We start from the raw sequence: 18,232 nt of genomic DNA, 5'->3' as shown, positions 1-18,232 counted from the left end.
TCTTTAAAATTAAAGTAATGGCTGTGCATCAGAGCTTCCAATCAATTGCAAAAAGAGCTTTAAGTTCTACACACACTTATCTGTAAATATTGAAATAAGTGGGACTTGCTCTCAAGAAAACACGCAGAGGATTGGTTTGCCAGACTGTGTGTTGGTAGATCTGCATTTTACATCTGCTCTGTAGTGCCTGGAAAAGCCCCAATGGCTTAATTTGTTTTCCTGATGCACCAGCTATGAAACCTTTTAAATTACTGTTGAGCCAAAAATGTATCACAGTTATATCATTCGAATGTGGGCTATGATCCAAAATAGTATATGTTCTGTGCATGCAGGGTTTTTTTTTGTTTTTTTAATACTGCCCGTTTACTTTTTTGAAGTCATTTCTTAAATGCTGCTCCTTTAGAATTTCTGGATATTTTTAAAAAAAACCTTCCCTAAGTTTAAAGAAAGATTTTGCAGTAGAATTTAATGGGAACCCATAGGGAGGTGTTGTGGATTGGTATGCTATGGCAGCAGAACACTTTAATGTAAATTAATTTAATAGAAATTTAATTCCACTGGTACAGAGTTATTTCTCTCCGATTTGCCCAGTACGAATTTCTGCTGGATGGTGAATTACTGCTGGCTGCTCTTTCATATCCTGGTTGCGAGGGGGGAAAGATCATTTGGTTGCCCATATTCTTCTACATGCTGAGCCGAGAGAAATATGGATGTGTACCATCATGCAGAAGTTGGAACATTAATTTTCAAAGGCTGCAAAGAGCAGCAATGAAAGTACTTCCTCCCTCTGTGGAAAACTTATGAAAGCCCTTTCACTACAGAGGTGGAACTGATAACATGTTTTCAATTTCAGCTCTTCGATTAAGGGGCTTCTCTGTGTTGAAAAGAATGCTGTTGCTTTTTCAGTCTTTGCAGGGAATTTGTGGTATGAGCAACCAGAAATTTTGTGCATGTGAATTGTCACTAGGCGTGCTCAGCCCCTATTCTGCAATGCATGTCTGCTGTGTAAAACTGGACAGTCGTACCTCGGTTCTCAAACAGAATGTGTTCCGGAAGTCTGTTCGACTTTCGAAAACATTCAAAAACCAAAGCGTGGCTTCCGATTGACTGCAGGAGCTTCCTGTACTCAATTGGAAGCCATGAAATTGTGTCGTACGTTTGGGTTCCAAAAAATGTTCTCAAACTGGAACACTTACTTCTGGGTTTGCTGCCTTCGGGAGCCAAAATGTTTGAGTTGCAAGGTGTTCCAGAACCAAGGTATGACTGTACTTGTGTGTTTATGTGTACTGAATCAGTGCACAATTGTAGTTTGGAAATTAAGGATATAAGAGTTATTCCATGGACTTTCCATGCATACCTGTGCATAGAGCATAAATGGAGGAAACACCATACTTTGGAATGAATGCTTGTTTATATTTTTCTTTTTTCTGTTGATTACTTATGTTACATAGTTTTAAAAAAACAATAAAGCATTTAAAAACAACAACAACAATGGAATCATAGGCAGCAAATGAAAGGGAATGAGGACTTACCACGCAGTGCCGTATCATCTAATTGTGATGGTAGTAGAATCCTGTATTATCTACAGAGCAGTGAAAACTGCCTCAAGCAAAGTTGCAGTAGGGAACGGGATAGTTTGAAACATCCTTAAAGTTAATCAAAGTTCTGTTTTGATGAGTAGAATCCACTACTGTGTGGAGAATTGCAATGCTTATTTTTATGTTTAGATTTAGGTCATTAAAATTCAAAATGTAAATATATTGCTATATTTTGCATTTTCTTCACATTGGTGTTTGCATGTGAGCATGCATTATAAGACAGACTTAAGTTCTGGCATCTTATATATTTATTTTAACCCCTAGAGTTGAAATCTAAAGCAGAATGTGTCAAAGTTTTATTGAAGTGGCCAATGAATAATACATTTTAGTTAAAGAAACGATTGCAAAGTCAGGTGTAAATCCACTGGATTATGGCAACTGGATAACTGGAGAATTTAACAGTGGATGTTTGCGTAAGGGAATGATGATGTGGTTGGGTTAATCAGGCACAAAATCAAGAACCTGGGGAAGAGCACAGATTTTGGTTCAAAAGACAAGAGATTGAACATGTACACGTAACATAATATAGAGTAAAAAGAGAGTGGTGTGCAGCATCTGCGCTGAAACAGCAGCGTTCGAAACTCCCATCGTTCTAGGCGCATTTTGCGACAAGGAATTTCATTAGTGTGAGCAGCTTCTGAGCTCTGGCTGCAGCACCGCGCCTATGATTTCAGATTAAAATTGCAGAGTGGAAAGAAAGGAGGACCTTTTCCTGCCTCCCCACTTCCAGCTGCTCTCTGAAGACTGGATAAGAGACCCCTTTTATGTATATTAGGGGGGCAGGCAGGGGAAGCATGGCTTTGTTTTTTGCAGTCTTCAAATGAGGACTAGGCTATGTGGAAAATGAATATAAGATATTAGCTGCAGTTCATTCATTTTCAGCTTTGTATTCTTGTTGTAGAAAAGTGCACCTAGACATTCTGTTATTGTGCCCATAACTAGGTTTAAGGTGCCATTTAGCTCCTAGCTTTCATATCTCAGTTTCCAAAACCGGGAAACAATGCCAGTTCTGTGCCCCTAATCACATACCAATGCTCTTAATCTGGATTGCCAATGGCTTCTCCACATTAGGAGTTGTCATCATAAGGCAGGAACAGGGCACCTGTGGTGTTACAGATATTGCTGGACTTCCAACTCCCTTTGGCCCTAGCCAGCATGACCATGGATCTAGAACTGGCCTCCACAGTCACTTACGGACTCACTGTTAAAACCATGTTCTTGGAAGACAATCTTACTCGGCTATGAGCGATCACCAAAGAAGAGCATTGATCAGGAATGATGGAACTTGCTTGCTATAATGGAATATGCCTCATTCCACACTTTCTTGGTCTGTCAGATGAATCATTAGGCCAGGCATCACGACGTCTCTAGAGTAGAGTAGTGGTGGAGAATAGGGCTTCTTGCTCTTTCACGTGCATTCAGTTTGCCCTTCAAGTGACCCCTTCTTCCTCCAGTGAGTAGTGTTCTGTCTTTGGTGTGATTGGGAGCAGGTCCCGGCCTCACACTCTTTCCACCCTGCCCATTACCCTTGTTTATTTTAATGCGAAATCCTCATGACCCTGCATAATGGAAGTGGCTAGAAAGTAGCTTCTATACTGCGAGGTCACTGAGCGGTGCTAAATCAATGTGACACCTCATGCGTTGCCCTTTGAGAGCATGGGGGCAGGAGCAGCAAAGCAGATTTCAAGCATGAGACGAAATATATGAGACAAAATATATACAGGAGACATCTGAAAAGATTTCGTGATTCTACTTTCTTGCTGATAGCAGGACTTTGAGGTGCTGATGAAAGGCTTTGAGGTGACTTCGGGAAAACTGTTTAATTAGCAATGGGCTGCAATCCTATACTCTCCAGCCCATGGGCCAGGACTGGCCCATTAGGGGGTCCGGTTTGGCCTGTGAGGTCATTTTCTACAAACCACAGCCATCTGCTTATCAGCTGAGGTCGGCTGCTGGGCAGGAGGATAGGGCTAAATCCTGCGTTTGGCTGCACATCTGGTTCCCAACAGAGGACAGGCTCACATAGCCAAGGCGGTGGGATTTCATCTCCACTCATCAGCTGATAAGCAGGGGTTAAATGTTGCTCAGTTCAAACAGGCCCACAGGGGGAAGTCTGGCAGTTCTGGTTTTTGGAGTCTCAGTACACTTCCTTCCCCTTCTCCCCTTTGCCAGAGTCAGGGCAGAGTGACTTTGAGAAGAGAACAGGGAAGAGAAGGAAGAGAGGGGGTAAGATTGAAATAAACTCCCTCCTCAGAGCTGTTGGCTTGAGCCATCCTGCCCTTGGCAAACAGTGCACATTTTTTCCTTCCTCCTCTTTTGCCTGTCAGCAGCTTTCCTTCAGAAAGCTGTTCCTTGGTCAGGGCAGAATGACTGTGAGAAGAGGAGGAGGAGGAGAAGAGAGAGGAGAAGCTGGACTCACTCTCTTCCTCTTTCTGCTTCTAGCCTGGCAAGGGAGAAAAAGAGAATCAAAGGAGCCAGACGCAAGCCCAACGGCACGGAGGAAGAAGAGAGCTCATTCTTACTCTCTGCTCTTCCTTTCCCCTTCTTGTTTTCTCACTGTCACTCTACCAAGACCATGGTGCAAGGAGAGGAGGGAAAGAAAGCACCATTGGTTTTCAAACAGGATTGCACTGAAGTCCCGGGACTTCAAAGCACAGCATCCCCTGATGTCAGGTGATTATCAGGCGAGTCTCAGGTGAACAGCACTTCTCACCTGTCACATTTGGCCCACCGGGGTGGGTGGGGTGCCCCCCATCCCACCAGAAAAGGTTGCTCACCCCTGTTATGGATGGTTTCCTGGACACAAGCCCGATTGAACTCATTGATAATAACTTTTGAGTAGGCACGCAAACATTTCACATTGTAAAAGACTTCAGACGTCTTAAAGAAATCTCAACTCCTGTTGCGACGAACTGCAACCGTACTTGAATTTTTCAGCATTATTGCTTCCCTTTTGCCACATTGCTTTAAGTGGCTATGGCAACGAGTGGACCTGGTGGCTACTCAGAAAAGGGAGGCCAGGCGTTTGTCTTCTAGCGGCTGGTGCATGCTGCACCATCAGTAAGTGTGGCTGGCACTGAGCTGTTCAAGCATGCCTTGGTCTCCTCTGGTCTCTTCCGTTTCTCAGTCTTTCTACTTTTTATGCAGTATAGGCATTGCTGGTTCTTGTATAGGACCTTGTAGGAGTTTCTTTGCCCATCAGCTGGTCTTGCTGTTTCTTTGTTTTGTTTTGTTTTTGCTCCTCTCTATTGATTTGGTGGCAGGTGTACTTAGAGAGTGTCAGTGATTAAACAGGATAATTGGCCGCACTGTTTGGTAGGTATGAGGTATTATCAGGTAAGGCTGAAGGACGTTAGCCCAGTGTTTCCCAAGTTTTTTGGGCCACCCTCCACTTGGTTCCATAAAATCATTCCCAGTACCCCTAACCCCCACTGAATGAATTGTTCAGAATAGTTTTACATGAGCCATTAAGGAAGACAATAGCACAATAAAATTCAAAACAGTAACAATTAATTGCACATTTATTCAAAATCCAATTAAAACTGTGTAAGTTTAATTAATTCAACAAAACTGATGAACTTGATCCACTGGGACCAGCTTTTCAAAGTCTGATAGTCATTTAGCAAGAGTCTTAGATGCCACATTTAGCAACTACTTCACTGTTCAGTGAATTCTTAATGTGATGGATGGGCTTGATGAAGTGATACCATAGATATTCAGTTCAAAAGAGAGAAAAAATTACACTTGCTTCTTTATAGCTATAGGTTTCCCAGAAGAAAAAAAAACTAACTTATTAGGCATCAGTGTAAAGCATTGCTGCACACAAAAATAAATATATGCTCTGATCTAACCTTGTAGCTAAAAAAAGAATATGCAGCAAAGAATACTGCATGAAAAATATTTTTTACACATTCTTACTAATGAAAGCATAAGGAAGATGTATGGAAGTGCTACCTTGGGCCAAATAATGGGGGGGGGCAGTCACATCGCCTGTGCCTGCAACATCACACATGCAACATGTGTGTGGCGTTGGGAGGAAGTGTATGATTGGGAGGAGGCCTTGCCAGCCCCGCTGCAGCTCCCCCCTCTCGCCCTCTGGAAGAACCTACCTTTGATGATTCACCACACTTGGTTTGGCGATTCAACCACCTCCACCCCCTCAATATTGGGGGGGGGGGGAGGCTGAGCCCCCTGCTAAGGAATATCGAGGGAACTGACGACCCCTCCACCCCCCAGGAGTTGGTACGCCTGAACTAGCTTATGAGAAAATCAGTAGCTATTACTAATAATTGGCCATCTTGTGACTTGTGGCGATTGAGAATTGTAAATACAAACAAAGGAAGTAGCTCTGAAAGCAGTAAGAGCAGGAGAACTTTAAATACAAAGCAAGGAATGTGTTTTGCTGTAAGTCCTATCCCAGTCAATCATTAATAAGTGATTGGAGAGTCCCATCTCCAGCAACCTCCTAGGTCAGGGGTCAGCAAACTTTTTCAGCAGGGGGCCGGTCCACTGTCCCTCAGACCTTGGGGGGCAGAGGCGGACTATATTTTTTTGGGGGGGAAATGAACGAATTCCTATGCCCCACAAATAACCCAGAGATGCATTTTAAATCAAAGCACACATTCTACTCATGTAAAAACACACTGATTCCCGGACTATCTGGGATTTAGAAGACGATTGGGCCGAATCCGGCCCCCAGGCCTTTGTTTGCCTACCCATGCCCTAGGTAATCTCAGTTCCCACCAGGTGGTTGCACTTTCCATTTGGGGAACCATTGAAGTAGCCACAAGAAATGCCTTCAAGGCTCTGGGACCCATTGACAGGCTAAGGAGCACTTTTGAGGACAACCTGTAACAGCTGCCCAGAGCTGTGGTGCCCCAGGTGAGAGTGAAACAGGAAGTCCTCCTTACTCGCTTGGAAGAGTGGAGCAGATGGAATGCTCCCTTTCACCCTTGGCTCACCCACAGTGTGTTACAAGCAGTTGCTATCTCAAGCCATGGTTCTATATTGTAGATCTGCTCTTGTTAAAATAATAGAAGTGACCCAGAACAATCAACCTTGTACCATACCTCTTTATTCCTCTTTGTGGGCACAGTGTTCTGGTTAATACATTATTGTCCACCGGTAATAACTATTGTCCAAAAAAAATAAAATAAAAAAAATTTAAATGGAGAAAGAAAATAATATGCTTTTTTCTCCCTTTCTTTTTTATGCAGGGAAGTTTTAACTAAAATCATTCTTGTTTGCAATTATTTTCAAGATAGGCTAGTTTGTCATGCTTGGATAACGAAGATGATTTATTATTTAAAACACTGAATATTTATAGAAGCTTTTATTGTAAACAAGACATGTAGACATTATTCATAGCTTTGTAGTTTACTGCTTAAGCAGAAAATCTGAAAAATATCCTCCCCATCTCCAAAGAAAAATATTCATGTATATTTATAGGGAATGGAATGTTGTTCACTAAGTTTCCAGTATGCAAAGCCTAATGTCTCAAGAAATAATAGCAGTTCGGCTTGGGCTCAAGGACATTTCCCATCAAAGTCGTATAATAAATTTACCCTTTTGCTGAATATTCTATCCATTTGAATATACAATAATTGCCAAAGGCTCATTTCTGGGAGGAAAGACTATTAGGCTTTCATCACTGCACAAGCTAAGGGGCTGCTGGTTTTTCAGGGTTATTGATGGCACAGCATGAAAAGAAATGAAAACTTTTGAAAAAATGGATCTTATTTTGGAACGGCATTTTTTTCTTCTTTTAGCAAATATGTTTATTCTGTCTCTAAAGCCTTTAAACATTACGGTGCAGAAGCAGCAGCAAATTGTGTAAAAACTAACAAAGGGATCCCATTGCTTTAAACACAGAATTGGCTTATTTCACATGGGGGGGAAAGACAAAATCATCTTAAGGGAAAACATGTTACATAATTTCCAGGAACAGAGAGTAGTACAATATAATTCGCAAGAGGCAAAAAACACAGGCCATTGGTTTTTTGGTGAAGATAAAGATTGTACGATATCCACCATTATGGACTTCTAAGTACCACTTACTAAGACAGCTGCTATGCCTCTCTTAATCACAGTTTGTAGGAACAATGGAAGCTGCCTTATACAGTGGTACCTCAGGTTACATACGCTTCAGGTTACATACACTTCAAGTTACACACTCCGCTAACCCAGAAATAGTGCTTCAGGTTAAGAACTTTGCTTCAGGATAAGAACATAAATCGGACTCCAGCGGCGTGGCAGCAGCAGGAGGCCCCATTAGCTAAAGTGGTGCTTCAGGTTAAGAACAGTTTCAGGTTAAGAATGTACCTCCAGAACGAATTAAGTACTTAACCTGAGGTACCACTGTACTGAGTCAGACCATTGGTCCTTCCAGATCAGCAGTGACTCTTTTGGGGTTTCAAGCAGGGAGTTTCTCCCAGTTTCTTCCTACAAACCAGATGCTCTACTACTAAGCTATGGCTCTTTCCTCCAGAGTGTTGTTTGAAGATGCACTAGCTATTATGATCAAACCTCCTGGGTGCCATTCAAAACATTTATGGCATTTGCTTGGTGCAGGATAGTGTTTGAAATTACCCAGGCGCCAGGTGTATCTCTCACTTATCAGTCACTTGTGACCAAGTGAAGATGCCTGGGCGCCAGGAGGGCTCCTGACATCTCCACCATCTGGGGATCACTGGATCTGGACTGTTTTCACACACTCATACCACATCCTGTAGAATTCTATCAGTTATATTTTATCTGCACAACCAGAATGAATTTCAGGAACCAAAATGCTTTTTTCTGCGCAGCCTGAGCAGGAGCAGTGAACCATGTTATATTTAATGATGGTGGCTTCTTTTCACTTACCGCTTCCCTTGGCCCTGTTCACAGTTGTGAATAATATTCTTACGTTATGAAGAATGATCCATGCCACCATTAAGAAAAAGAGGTAGGAACAGGCCAATATGTACTGTATGTAGACTATCCCTGGATCAAATTACTTTGATTTTTTAACTTCTCAAACTTCTTAGGCTAGCTCAAGGTTGTCATCTGAACTAGCCAGATGTTTAACGGATAATCACAGCCAGTCCATCATTTGAAAAATAAGACTTTAGAGCTGGCTTGCCCCAAAATGAAACTAGACATTCCGTTTTGGCGACTGTAACCTTGGTTTAAGAAGCCATTTGGCGCCTAGCTTTTATATCTGAGTTTCTAACAATGGTGCTGGACCCTGATGATGAGTGCCTTCCTTAGAGATACATAGACAGAAAGACTTATTATTTCTTTCTTATTAGAGGCAGACATTAGTGGTACGTCTGGATGATACCTGGTTTTCAACATTGTGATATATCACCAGCTGAACATTGCAATATACCAATATATCACAATGTCTGAAATTAGGATGGACCTATGTAGAGGCATTAATGGGATGCGGGTTAAACCACAGAGCCTAGGACTTGCCAATCAGAAGGTTGGCGATTCAAATCCCCGTGACGGGGTGAGCTCCCGTTGCTCGGTCCCTGCTCCTGCCAACCTAGCAGTTCGAAAGCATCTCAAAGTGCAAGTAGATAAATAGGTACCGCTCCGGCGGGAAGGTAAACGGTGTTTCCGTGTGCTGCTCTGGTTCGCCAGAAGTGGCTTAGTCATGCTGGCCACATGATCCAGAAGCTGTACACCAGCTCTCTTGGCCAATAAAGCGAGATGAGCACCGCAACCCCAGAGTCGGCCACAACTGACCCTAATGGTCAGGGGTCCCTTTACCTTTATGTAGAGGCATTGGCTGGCGTCACTTTTTTCCCTGCACTGTTATTTTCCCTGGTGCTCTTGTGATTTGCTGCTCCCTACAGGAAGCAGGGGAGAGCTGAGCTGGCAGAGTTAACAGGGCCTGCAGCAATTGAGAGAAGCTGAAACCAGAGGCAGTCACCTAGACCCATGAGGCCAAAAACTATGGATGGGGCCTAGGGGTTGGCGATATATCAATATTTTGTCTTTTATTGGTACGAACCTCAGACCACGATAAAGGTTTCATCCCCACCCCGTAATATATCAAGATTGCACTGCCCAGCTGGCCTTGAAGACCCGGCAGGCAGGAAGCAGCACTTTACTGCAAAGTAAATGGTCATTTCCTGCCTGCCCTATCTGCAGGGCATAAAGCCCTGCCGCCTCTCAGCTGGCGTTGCAGAGTAAAGGGCTTTACTTTTCAGTAAAAGCTGCTGGCGCAGGCCCTGTGCCTCTTGCTAGAGACAGACCTAGCATAACAATAAGCTTCCCTGCCAAGGCAGGGAGATTCCAATCAGCAAAGATACGCTATCAGGCTAAGCACGATATCAGGGTCTCTACTCTGCCTAGCGAGAGGCACAGTGCGTGCCTTAAAGCCCGTGGATCTTATGCAGAAAAAGAAACTTTGTTTGCTGATTGGAATCTTCGTTCTAGGTGATTCTGATCAGCAATCCCAAATTTCTTCTTCATGATAAGATCAATGTGGCTTGGCTGCTGCTTATGTTCAGGCAAGGAAGCAACAATTTACTTTTGCAGTAAAGGGCTTTATGCATTTGGAAACGAAGATTCAGACGATGCTGATGACTGGGCTGTTTGCCGTCAGTTCAAATTTTAATTGTTGGTTTTAGATATATTGTGATGTATTTTAAGTATTGTTTTTAACCAGTTTGTTTTTATTATTCTTTATCCTATGACGGATGTTTTTAAATGTTGTAAGCTGCCTTGAATTCTGACTTGGCAGGATATAAATATATTACATAATGAATAAATTAATAAAATAGTATCAGAGGCAGTGGTGTGGAATCCATGTACATTATTTTGAGTTTCTTGGAGGATTAACACTATACAGATCTAGTAAGTAACACATAATTTGACATCTCTTTTTTATTGGTGTGGCTCAATATTAAGAACACATATTTTTCAATGTGTTCTTTTAAAAACACAACATATATAAGAAATATACCTACACTAAATTATAGAGTGGTGGTGAGTAGAGCTACATACATGCAGAACTACATACACGCAAGAATGAATTTCAATGGGAACAAATGTAAGGTTATAGACTTAGGCTGCGCAAATATAAAATGGGGGACACCTGGTTTGCCAGTAGTACATGTGAAAAGGATCTAGGGGTCTTAGTAGACCACAGGCTTAACATGAGCCAACAGTGTGGTGCAGCAGCAGAAAAGCTATTCTGGGCTGCATCAACAGAAATATAGTGTCATAAACCCTGCTCAATTCTGCCTTGGTCAGACCACACCTGGAATACTGTGCCTAGTTCTGGGTGCCACAATTTAAGAAGGATATTAACAAGCTGGAACGTGTGCAGAGGAGGACAACCAAGATGATCATGGGTCTGGAAACCCAGACTTATGAGCAACAGTTGAGGGATCTGGGTATGTTTATCCTGGAAAAGAGGAGACTGAGAGGAGACGTGATAGCTGTTATGTACTGAAGTTCTCACCCTGGGTCAGCAGGGGGATGCTGTAGATAGTTCAGGTCCACATATGCAAATAAGGGATTGAAAGTGACGTTCAGTGATTGGATAGTTACAGAAAATGGTTACTGTTGCATTGTAGTGGAGCTCTATATAAGCAGGCTAGCTGAACCCTTCAGTTCAGTTCTGTCCTGGCCTGTGAATAAACAAGAGTTGTTTGAAGAATCGCTGTGCCGTCTGATATGTTCACCCACAACTTAACAATAGCCACCTTCAAATATATGATGGGGTGTCACATGGAAGATGGAGGCTCCGGAGGGGACAGGACCTGAATGAATGCCTTCAGGTAACAAGAAAGGAGATTCTGACTAAATAACAGGAAGAACATTCTGACAGTTAAGAGCTGTTCGACAGTTGAAAGGACTCCCTTGGTACGTGTTACACTCTCCTTCCTTGGAGGTTTTTAAGCAGAGGTTAGATGGCCGTCTGTAAACTAGTTTTCTGGTGCCAAGTTAGCACCTAGATTGTCTACTTGACTTTCTAACACCAATCCAAACCAGTTTCCAATTTTTTACAGGGCCAAGTTCAAGGTGTTACTGTGAGTATATAAAGCCCTTAACAGAACAGTAATATATTCTCCAGAAATATTTAATGGTTTGGTTAAGCAAGCTACCACTGAGTAAATTTTCATTTAATTATATGCATCAAATTTAGATTTGCCCTCCAATATTTTCCCAGCTTATTATAAGCTCCAACCTTATTTCAGACATCGTGATATAGCGAGAGATCACAATATTTAGCTGGTGATATATCGTGATATAGGGGCGCGGGTGGCTCTGTGGGTAAAAGCCTCAGCACCTAGGGCTTGCCGATCGAAAGGTCGGCAGTTCGAATCCCCGTGGCGGGGTGCGCTCCCGTTGTTCGGTCCCAGCGCTGGCCAACCTAGCAGTTCGAAAGCACTCCCGGGTGCAAGTAGATAAATAAGGACCGCTTACTAGCGGGAAGGTAAACGGCGTTTCCGTGTGTGGCTCTGGCTCTCCAGAGCAGCGATGTCACGCTGGCCACGTGACCCGGAAGTGTCTCCGGACAGCGCTGGCCCCCGGCCTCTTGAGTGAGATGGGCGCACAACCCTAGAGTCTGGCAAGACTGGCCCGTACGGGCAGGGGTACCTTTACCTTTTTATATCGTGATATTGAAAACAAAATATCGCCTAGCCCTAATGGGGACACATGCAAGTCCCATTCCATTGTTAAACTTTTATGTGTTTAGCAGAGATAAGGCAAGGTTCCCAGTTATAAGAAGACTTTTAAGCATTCTCAGCTGAACATTCTTAGACATCCTAATGAGAAGCCTCCATGTCTGGAGACATCGCTGCCTAGTGTATACTTGCGAGCCCTTCTCTCCTTCATATTTTTTTTAGCTCTAGTGTGTTCAAACAAGTGCCTGAAATGCTCTTCAAAAGAAGCACAGGAAGAAGTGTTTCAATCATCAAAGTGGTGAAGTACCTATACGTATCTTTTGTTTCTACAGGGTATTCCTTTGGAGCAAACTTAGCAACTCAGTAGCAACACTAGAGAATGGCATAGGAATACAGTACAGTTTTCATTGTGTCGCTGTCAAAAAACAAAGGATATATTTGTGTGGTGCTTCTCTTTTTCAACTGCTAATAATGATTTTAATGATACATTTCAGTGACTTTGGGGGATGAGGTGGATGGGATAATAATTCTTAGGATACAGATGGAGAGCCAGGCAAGTCACTGAAGGTTCTAGACAAGGTCATCATCTTCCAACTATGGGGTGGGGAATGCATTGATTAGTTTCCTTTTGCTACTTTTATTGTTTTCCTCCACTTCTGTAACCCATAGCAATTTAACCACTTATACCTGTATGCCATTGCTATCTGTCTCTGTCTGTCAGTGGTAACTCATACTTTATCATCAAACATCAATGTCGTGCTCATGCATAGAGTATAACAGAGATGGATTGATCCATTTTGGATGACAAATTGTGACTAGCGTGTAATCAAGGGGTGATAATAGCGGGTCAGAATATGTCGACAATCCTGATAATGAGTCTCTGGTCGTCAGCCTGCGAATATATAAAGCATGCTCTTAAAGCCAATGCAAACTATAAATTAGGTTTTAAGGTGACTCCTTAAACACAAATGTGAATGCTTTTGCCAAAACAGTGACCTATTTCAAAACTTTGTGGGCTGTTTCCTTGCTTCTTTCTAAAGCTAGGATATGCTTACATTGTCTATTGTTAATTATAAAAGTGCTGTATCAACACATGACCGTTTACATTTACTCAGTTTAAAAAGAAAATTCTATTGTGGGAATTCATCTCGTTTCCTGCTACTGTTGGCACTAAATAAATAGGTGGAGGACTTTTTTTTGTTTCCTACACAATTACATGAGTTTTGTTTGTTTGTTTATTTTTAAAGAAGCTAAAACAACTTGGTCAAAGGGAAGCTAACTTTGAATAACATTCCCTGCATTGATTGGAAGTGGGTTTTTTTAAAGTTACACAATATTTCACTTTGCAAATGATCTAATTTCCCTGTAATGATGGCTTTAGAAGTAGAGAATGGTCTGCGACAATGCTAGTAATGTCTGACCAAGAAGCATACCAGGAGGTATTTAATGGAAGAGTTGATGTCTTGTTCTGCGGATTGAATAGCATCACCCCTGTTTGTGGCAAAGATACCTCTTGTCTCCTGTGCTAATATTTGGCTAGCCTATCAGTGATTAGAATAAGGACCACGTCCTCCAAATGTTTAGCCCAGGAGTGGCTCACCTAGTGTGGGAGGACTACAGCAGTGGTCTTCCAGCAATGGAAGTGGCTGCTGCTTTCCAGGAAGCTTAGTGATGAGACGGTGGTAAGGTCAGGCCTTTACAGATGCACCAGCAGAGCCAATCTGGTTCTTCTAGCAGTTCACTCACACAGCCTCCACCCTGCATTGACTCCAGTGCCAGAAGACTATAGCTGAAGCTCCACCCCATTGGTCAATCCATTCCTGGGTTAGCCTGTGATTGACAGAAGCACCCCCAGGCCTACGGTGGGCGACTTGTGTAGGGCTATCTGATGATATTAGACTGGTTGTGTGTCCTGCTTTACACAGAACAGAGGACTATGAGGTATCTGAAGGGCTATTGGGGGATGCTCCTTTATTTTAAGGGTTGTCTGGTCAAAGTCCAATTTAAAGACCAAGGAAGAGTAGAGGTCTTGAAGTTGCCCATGAAGACTTTAGCAACCTGGACAACAGACCAATCAGGCTGATAAGCCACCTGGTCACCGTCTTCCCAACTGTGGTGAGATGTGTTGCATTTCTATTTAAATTAGATCATTTCTAAACTTGCATCTGCACATATAAATCAGCGTGTGCAGATTTTATCACCCTTGTCTTCATTCCCCCTCTTGTTTTGAATGGTGCATTTCCTCTTTTCTAGTGATCTGTAAGGGGCCCCCCTAGATTGCTATTGACTCAGCCAGGTAGCCAAGTGAATTAATCTGCCTCAGGCTGCAGGGGTGGTGTGTCTCGTTTCGTTGCTTGAGGTGAAATGGGAAATGCAGTGCTTCCTAACCTGGCCTCACGGCCGCACCAGCTCCCTGGCCGTAACTGCTGCATCACCTCTGCCAGCAGAGAAGTGGCTCCAGCATAGACACCGATTTAAGGTGATATTCAGATCTCATGAGATCTCTTGGGCTACCTGAGATCTCAGCAGGATCTTGCCAGAAATTGGCGTTGATGTCCATGCCACTTCTCCACCACCAGCGGAGGTGGTGAGGGGTCTGCGAGGGCACTGCCTCAGGGGCTAAGGTGGCTCCTTCACTGCTATTCATGGCTGTACGGTTCCTGTTAGGCAGCACCGTGAGTGGGAATAGAAAACAGCAGGAATCAGTGCAGCAGAAAGACTTGCTAAACTATTTGCCATAGCAAAATGTCTCAGGGCAGCACAGTTCATATCTGAGCAGGGAGTTCATTCTGGGTGTTACTTGTTCAAATGCAAACTTCCTTTGCTCAGACCCACCGATCCACACTGGTTCTAGTTAGACATGGCCTGAGCTAATGCAGCCATGGTCCCTGCATAAGGCTTTCGGAAATAGACACAGATTTTATTCCATAGTGTTGTTTGGTACTTTTATCCCAACTGTCTGCAATGATCTGACAATGCATTTGCTAAATACAAGGATCACTTCAATGGAAGAGAGCTGAGTCCTTTGTACAAAGCTCTAATGTGAGAAATGGAAACTTAGTAATGAATTGCACAAAAGGTAATTTTGACAGTAATGCCAAAGTACAGTCATACCTCGGAAGTCAAACTGAATCTGTTCTGGAAGTCCGTTCGACTTCCAAAATGTTTGGAAACCAAGGCGTGGCTTCCAGTTGGCTGCAGGAAGCTCCTACAGCCAATCAGAAGCCGCAGAACCTGCATCAGACGTTCAGGTTCCAAAGAACGTTTGCAAACTGGAACACTCACTTCCAGGTTTGTGGTGTTCGGAAGCCAAAACATTTGACTCTCAAGGCATTCGACATCTGAGCTATGACTATATTCCTGTTCTGTGGTGCCTCTGTGGTGTTTATGTATATAAAAATAAGCTGTATGTAGTTTTCCCAATAGCTGTAAGAACCTCATTCTAAGAAATACACAATATTGCTGTTCGGTATCAGAAGTTTATTCTGGCTGCATACTATCTCTGAAAGAATTTCTGTCTCAGAGGACTTATATGACAGTTCATTTCTCAGTGTTTGATGCTGTGTACAGGCTGTACTACAAACTGGCCTTTTGTAAATTGCTAATAGCAAGGCCACATCATAGATGAGGCACAATGTCTGAGATCAGCTTTTTATGGAGGAATTAAATGTTTAGGAATAGGTGTTGTAGGCATAGAGAATGTGTCTCTCGAAACAGATGCTGAATAATTCACAGAGGCTTCAGAATTTTTGTGGGATATTGCTAATAATTGTTCAGTAATTTTCTGCCCCCATGTAAACAAAAAATACATTAAGATGGCATGGTGAAATATGCTGTTAATTATTTCTCAGGACATATGCAAACCCTGTGGGTTGCTTGTTGACTTAAAATAAGACTTCTTTGTTTGTTCATTGTCAGTAGTATTGCAACTTCTCTTCCCAGAACAGCATAGACTCGAAAGTTACTGTACAGTGATCTCAGTATCATTGTAAAGAGTTTATATTCAAATATAATATTTTTAAAGAATGAAAAGCGTAGGGTAGATGCTAGAGATTAATGAAGATTACATTCAGAAAAAATATATGAATGATACATACAGTATGTTGGAAATTGCTCACTCATGTCTAGGAAGGCTGGCCCCTGACCAGTTTCTTAAGGGTTCAAACCACATGAAAGATGAGATTTAAATAGGTCTTATACTGTGAAGGTGACTTTGATCAGTGGAAGGTGGTCATGGTAGCAAGAAGATGAATTATATGTTCATTTTTAAAAATTTGTATACCACCCTTCATTTGAAAATCACAGGGTGGTTTACAACAAAAGATGAAAAAAATGTCAGTGTACAAGGAGTTGGATCTAGACTTCATTTTCCATGGGTGGAAAGGCTCCTTCAGTTCATAGAAGGCTTTGAGTCCTGTTGGTGGAGGAGAAAGTATCTTCTGTTGATCCATACTGCAGCTCCCAGCTCCACCTCTCATATTGTTCTGGAGGGTCCCTTCCACTTCCCTTCTTGGTTCCCCCTTTGCCAGCGGAAACATCCCCTGAACCCAATTCTTCTTGGGTATGCTTCCACTGCTGGATCAATGCCAGGCTCTTAATTTCTGAAACATTCTTGTATATTTACTAATTTATACTTATAAATCAAGGGACGCGGGTGGCGCTGTGGGTAAAAGCCTCAGCGCCTAGGGCTTGCCGATCAAAAGGTCGGCGGTTCGAATCCCCGTGGCGGGGTGCGCTCCCGTTGCTCAGTCCCAGTGCCTGCCAACCTAGCAGTTCGAAGGCACTCCCGGGTGCAAGTAGATAAATAGGGACCGCTTACCAGGGGGAAGGTAAATGGCGTTTCCGTGTGCGGCTCTGGCTCGCCAGAGCAGCGATGTCACGCTGGCCACGTGACCCGGAAGTGTCTCCGGACAGCGCTGGCCCCCGGCCTCTTGAGTGAGATGGGCGCACAACCCTAGAGTCTGTCAAGACTGGCCCGTACGGGCAGGGGTACCTTTACCTTTACCTTTACTTATAAATACAGTTACTTATTTATATAAATATATTGTTACTTATTTATTTCATAATGAAATTGGCTATCATCATCAAACAAGCAAACAGTCTCTCCACTTGAGATTTGCTATACTTTGGCAGTACAAATGGGTTCTTCCTTGAAATGTGTGTGAATTTCTTTTGAAGTGAATTTTGGGTGGTTGGGTTTTCTGGAGATCTTGTGTACCTGTGAATGGCTGCTGGATTGGGTTGATACTGTAGCCTGCTCATTCATTACCCTTTCACCAAAGGTGACCCTTAACAGTGCGTCTTCCCAATGCTTCCAAACATTTTTGTACACTGTAGGTTTGGCAAGTCACCAAAAGAAGTGAATTACAAAACTATTGTTGGCAAGAAAAGCTCTTGTTCTGTGGTACAGTCAAGCTGGGATTCTTGGTTGACCTGAGAGGTTGTGATAGCACACAGTCTAAAGGTCAAAAATGAGACCTACTAACCATAATTACTTCAGCCTTGAGTAGATACAACTACAAGCAGTTTTCTTGCATCTATTACATGACCACAACTGGGCACTCATTTAAAGGCAGTGAAACTAAAGGATAGTGAAACTAAAGTATTAAGACTATAACCATCATAAAACTGACCTATAATTTTAGTGCTCAGAAATAACTGGCTTGATATTTTGTACAGTGGTACCTTGGTTCTCAAACTTAATATGTTCTGGAAATCTGTTCTAAAACCAAAGTATTCCAAAACCAAGGTTTGCTATCCCATAGGAAGTAATGCAAAATGTTTTAATCCATTCCAGACTTTTAAAAACAACCCCTAAAAGAGCAATTTGACACAAATTTTACTATCTAACGAGACCATTAATCCATAAACTGAAAGCAATAAACAATGTACTGCAGTCACACAATCAATCAATCAGTAGCTGAACTGGGTTCCACACAGTCACAAAAACAACAAAAAAGAGCCGCAAAAACACAAACACAGAATAAATAGCAAAAACAGACAGAC

The 18,232-nt window shown here is 42.6% G+C and overlaps 1 protein-coding gene across 3 annotated transcripts in view; it reads left to right on the top strand.

Annotated features, from left to right (window-relative positions):
* PRR16 (proline rich 16) overlaps positions 1-18,232 on the top strand; it is a 131,129-nt gene that overhangs the window by 52,890 nt on the left and 60,007 nt on the right. Inside the window, exon 1 of one of the 3 annotated variants that reach the window (XM_083404324.1) lies at positions 11,500-11,626. The exons of the other annotated variants lie outside the window; for them this stretch is intronic. The gene's annotated coding sequence lies outside the window, so the exon portion shown is untranslated. Of the gene's footprint in view, positions 1-11,499; positions 11,627-18,232 lie in introns of those variants that run through there. 3 annotated transcript variants of the gene reach the window in all.

The sequence above is a fragment of the Podarcis tiliguerta genome, assembly GCF_965153285.1.
Source record: "Podarcis tiliguerta genome assembly, chromosome: 11".
Taxonomy (NCBI): domain Eukaryota; kingdom Metazoa; phylum Chordata; class Lepidosauria; order Squamata; family Lacertidae; genus Podarcis; species Podarcis tiliguerta.
The sequence above is the reverse complement of the archived record's forward strand: the minus strand, read 5'-3'. Positions and strand labels throughout refer to the sequence as shown.